Raw genomic sequence first — 6,000 nt, forward strand, 5'->3', positions numbered from 1 at the left:
GTGGTAATTGTTGTAACGTCTAGTTTTTAGCTAAGTTGACGGAATCGTCACATTTTTCACCATTATACGTTTACATACTAAAAGCTGCAGGACTCGTGTCATCCGTGAGTCCATGTTGTGTAAAAGTTTCTAAAGGAATCCAAAAAATTCGATTAAAAATGATATATGTAATAAATACTAATGGATTTGGGTAATAGATGAATGGATCTAAATTTCTTTTACTTTTTTTTTATAACCAAAAAGTCCAAAATTGTAGTGCAAACTGTAGTATAAAATATAAAATACATTTTTTTTTGAAATGCATCATGAACATAGAATCTCTGAACCACTTCAAACGTACACAGATACTAAAATATCTGTTTCGTGTAGTGGAGGACGTTTGTAGCTCGTCGACCTCTATCAACGACGTGAATAATCGTCCATTGTAATTGGTTTTCTCATGTACAAAGGGATGTAGCTTGTATAGTGCAGCTTCCTTATTATTAAACTAGCTTAAGAATTGCGGACGATAAATGTTATATTTTTTTTTTTTTGAATTAAAATGTTAAATGTTATATTGTAAATAATTTTTTATATTATTATTTATTTGTATTCATTTATGTATTATGTATATCTACTCTATTAAAAGAAGAGTACAAATATAAATATTCTTAAGTTTTCCAACTTATTTACAATCACTACAAGAAACGTAGCAGTAACAACGGCGGTTTACGACGAAATTATTTCCTCGTAACTTTACATGGGCTTTACAACGCAATTACGACGAGACATTATTTCGTCGTAAACTCCATGGTAATTTACGACGAAAGGATTTCGTCGTAAAGTCAATGTAAGTTTACGACGAAAGTACGTGGAATGCGAAATAGTTGTAAACGTTACATCGACATTACAACGAATCATGTTACCGTTATATAAGGTGAAAGGTGAAAACGTGCATTCAATGTGCTTTAACTTACCTAAATTCGTTGTAAAGTCGTTGTAAATGTTCAATGTAAAATCCATGTAAAACTTTTCTTGTAAAATCATTGTTATATTTCTCTATATATATATATGTCATTTCCCACAACTCTCTTCTTCACAACACACAACTCTCTTCCTCTCGAACCTGATGGCGTTTAGACTATGTTCCTCATTCAGCCACCAATTACTATTTCGAAGATGACGATAAGGAACATGAGTCATTCGTCTGTCTGCCAATTCAGTGGAGCGACAAGGAGAAGTGGACGGAAGTGCAGTTGGTTTATACTTGAAAGGAACCTCCAACCATCGTCAAAGGTTCCTCTCAAGTACAAACCAGCTGCACTTCCGTCCACTTTCTCCTTGTCATTCCACTGAATTGGCAGATAGACGAACGACACAGGTTCCTTATCGTCGTCTTAGAAATAGCAACTGGTGGCTTAACAACGCAATTACGACGAAACCAACGAAACCAAATTTCGTCGTAAACGCCATGTAATATTACGACGCAAGTACGTCGAAAAGTAAACTTTACATCGACATTACAACGAATCATGTTACCGTTATATTTAGGTGAAAACGTGTATTCAATGTGCTTTAACTTACCTAATTTCGTCGTAAATTCGTTGTAATAATATGTTAAAACCATGTAAAATCCATGTAAAATATTCCTTGTAAAATCGTTGTTATTTTTCAACTACCCAACTCGAAAATTTCTCTATATATATGTCATTTCCCACAACTCTCTTCCTCACAACACACAAACGGAGAAAAAAAATCAGAAAGAAAATCAGAAAAAAATTTTGAAAAAAAAATCTAAGAAAAAATGGCCGGTGGCGGTAGTATTTACGAGTTACGGAGTTGGATGTATTGCACAAAGATTCTGACGGGAGGGTGACAAACGCATTTCTGAGCGGGCTAGAGACATTCATGCACCAGGCGGGCTGTACACCGATCACACAGGAAAGCGGTAAGATGTTCTGCCCCTGTCGGAAATGCAAGAATTCAAAATTTGCACGTAGTGAAACTGTATGGAAGCATTTAGTAAACAGAGGATTTACACCACAATACTACATTTGGTATCAACATGGAGAGGGTTATGGGGGAAATGAAGCTAGTAGTAGTAATAATAATTTTGAGGATGGTCATCATAGTGAAGAACCGAATCATTTGCATAATGGATATAATTATCATCAAGATCATGAGCAGATGGTAGATCATGATAGGGTTCAAGATATGATTAGTGATGCAAATTACACCTCGTGGACGCATTGTCGCTGGAGAAGAACCGCCCTTGCAAGAAGAAGGCGCTATCAATGAAGTTGAGGTACCAGAACAACCAACTGATGAAATCCTTTTGATCGACCCGCAAAACTTTCAATATGAAGATATTCCCGAAGATGCGACAGATGAAGCACGTGAAGACCTGTTCGAGAGAAGCGACGATGATGATTGTAATGATAGTGATGAGAACGAAAACGATTTAGAGTGATGTAATATTGATGAGAACGAAAACGATTTAGAGTGATGTAATATATGTCTCTGATGTTGTATTTCTCTATTGTAACGTATGTTTAAAGAAATATTGTTTTTTTACCATCCTAATGTATGTGTAACAAATGTTGTTTTATATAATATGTATTTGTGTTAATTTTAAAAAACTTATTTGGAGTTTTAGGGTTTTAGAGTTTAAGTTGGAGAAAGAGCACAAAGTAGTAGAGAAGAAGAGATATGATGTTAGATGATATGTGACTTTGGGGTTTAGGGATTTCATTCTCGGTGTTTAGGGTTAAGCGTTGTAAAATCGTCGTAAACCGATTTTTCGACGTAATTTCGTCGTAAATGGAAAAACGCGGGCCTGGTAACTTCGTCGTAAACGTGGGCCTTGTAAATTCGTCGTAAACCAATGTTTCGACGTAATTTCGTCGTAAATCGAAAAACACGGGCCTGGTAACTTCGTCGTAAATGGAAAAACACGGGCCTGGTAACTTCGTCGTAATGTTACGAGGAAGTTACGAGGAAACCGTTTTTATATATATGGGAGAAGTCGAAGATACGAGCACTGCTCGTATCTTCCTCCCTAACTCCTCTCCCCCTCTAAGGTAACTTTCTCTCTCTATCCTTTTTTTTTTTTTATAGTTTAGGTTGTTAGTTTAGGTGATTAGTTTAGGGAATTAGTTTAGGTGATTAGTTAACGGAATTAGTTTAGATGATTAGTTTAGAAAATTATTTTAACCAATTCGTTTAGGATATATATTAATTTAATTTTTTTTAAATTTTCTAGATGGCTCCTAGACCGAGACCAGCAGCTCCTGCACCTACGTATGCAGATTTGTTTGGCGATGGATCTTCCTCTAGCGGTCCATCGTCTTCTTCCGGGACAGTTCCAGACTCTCACACATCTCGGAGAGTTCCTTCGACCCCTCCTCCTCTTCCATCTCAGATGCCTCCCCCACGAGCTCCACCTGTCGCCCCGGATCAGCCTGCCCCACCGGCTGCAGTTCATCCCGATTTGCGGGTGCCAGCTCATGCACCATTCGCAAGATACACCGTCGAGGATTTGCTTGCCCAGCCCGGACGAGAGGGTTTACACGTTCTGGACCCCGATAGACCCCCGGGTACTTATTGGTAAGTACATAAAATTATTAATTTAAATTTAAAATCTTTGATCAATTTTTTTAACAAATTTGTTATATTTGCAGGTTTGGGGCTAACAACCGTGTTAGCCGGAGCGTTTCAGAGACGATGAAGGGATATTATGACGGCCTTTATCCCAACTGGACCATGACTCCCGATCACGTCAAGACGACGTGGTTTAAATGTTTTGCGGTAATTATATTTACATATTATTAATATTTATATTGTTAATTAAATAATTATTATTTTTTTCTAATCTTTTAAAATGTTTGTTTTTTCAGCAAAGGTGGAACTGGTCCGTAGGAATCACCGAGAGGGTGAAGAGCGAATTTATTGCAAAGGCGAAAACTCGTCTTTGCAACACCGTCTCCGATTGGAAGGACAAGTGGGAGATTTACGGCTATGAGGGGAAGCCGAGCGGGGTCACAAAGGAAGCATGGGATGGCCTCATCACCTATTGGAACGAACCCAGCTCCATCCGCAAAGCCAACTCCTGCTCCGCTTCCCGAAGAACGAGGGATAAAGATGGCCATTTGCCCATGGTTCATAGATCCGGCCAAAAACCCCATGCCGGAATTCGTCTCGAAGCTGTAAGTTTTATTTAAATTTATAATTTTCATTATTTTAAACTTGTATTTATTAATTATATTTAATTTATTTATTATTGTTGTTTATTAGTTGGAGAAGACGGGAGTTTTGCCATCTCTCTCGGACTTATTCAAGATGACTCACGCCTCACCAGATGGGGTTTTTGTGGATCCTGCATCCGAGAAACTCTTCAACGCTGTGGCGTCTCGGGTTGAAGAGCAAGAGACGCAACTTACCCAACAGTCTGCAGATGGATTACCCGTCAAGTTGTCAACCGTAGAGGTCGACCGGATCTTCGAGGAGGTAAAATTTAATAATTTTAATTTTTTTTCTTTATTTTATTATTAACTCTAAATACGGTTTTATATATATACATATAGGTGGCTCCTAGAAAGAAGGGAAGGACGGTTGGAATAGGTTCCGTTAACGAAGTTGCAAGGGCGACTTCGTCATACTATTCGAGACGGGACCAGGACAACGACCGGATGCAGGCTCGCATGGATACCCAGCAGCAGCGTTTGGACTCTCTCGAGGGTTTGCTGGATGTGATGGCGGTGGGAAATCCAACTTTGCAGAGAGCTTTGGCGGAGAGACGAGCAGCTCTCGGGATGAGCCAGCCGGATCCCGAAGCAGGAACGTCTACAGACCCGAACCCCTCAGCCAACTACTTCGATGACCATGATGTTGGCCTTTAGTTTCCTTTTTTAATTTCTTTTGTTTTGTATAAAAAATTTAAATTCTATTTAATTAATGAATTTATAGTTTTTTAAAAAAAAATATTTGGTTTCATATTTAATTTTATTTCAAATATTTTAAATTTTAAAATTATTGTTTTATAAAATTTATATAATTATTATAATTAATTAATATTTTAAATATGGAGATGTAAATTCGTTGTAAAATTCCACGTTAAGTCCTCGTAACGTTTACGAGGAATTTACATGAAGTCGTTGTAAAGTCCTCGTAAAATTTACATCGACTTTACGTGGAAGCCTTACGTGGCTTTTACAACGAACTATTACGAGGTATTTACATCGTCATTTACGAGGGCATTACGACGAATAGTTTCCTTCCGCTTTACGAGGAATTGACTTCCTCGTAAACGTAACTAGGACTTTACGACGAAACCTCCGTTACGACGAGCGTTTAACAACGAAACGCGTATCGATGTTAATTCGTCGTAAAGCCCCTATTACGACGAATTTACAACGAATACCGCCCTCGTAAAAATATGTTTTCTTGTAGTGAATGGTATGCTACTAGGTTATTAATTAACCTACCTTTAAGATCTATATCTGTTAATTTTAATTATTATTTCATAATTGACCTTTAACTAAAAAAATCAACAATAATTTAAAATCTATCTCGCTAGCTAATCATTAATTAGGGTCAAAAACACTTCCTATAATCTAGCTAGCTAATAATATTGTCTATAAGTGAAATCATCTACCATTTAGTAATGATATACAATTATTTATTCATCATCTTTTATCCTTGATATTCCTATATAATTGGAATAAGTATAAACGATGTAGATTTATTAATACTATATTATTAATAGTTAATTAATAAAAATGATAAGAAACTATAAAGCCACCTAAATCAATTTAAGTATTTATTTACTAAATTTAGAACACAATATTTTTTTTAAGATATATAGTTATATTTTCATTATTCATTAGTAATAACTATAAACCATATAAAAATAATCATTTATAAATATATTAACAAACATATATTTAAATGTACATATATTATTTTATGCATACTTTATACAAAATAACCCAATATAAGTGTTGAAGAGTATAAAATTATGAA

This window comes from Brassica napus, unplaced genomic scaffold (genome assembly GCF_020379485.1).
Source record: "Brassica napus cultivar Da-Ae unplaced genomic scaffold, Da-Ae ScsIHWf_1045;HRSCAF=1462, whole genome shotgun sequence".
Classification (NCBI taxonomy): domain Eukaryota; kingdom Viridiplantae; phylum Streptophyta; class Magnoliopsida; order Brassicales; family Brassicaceae; genus Brassica; species Brassica napus.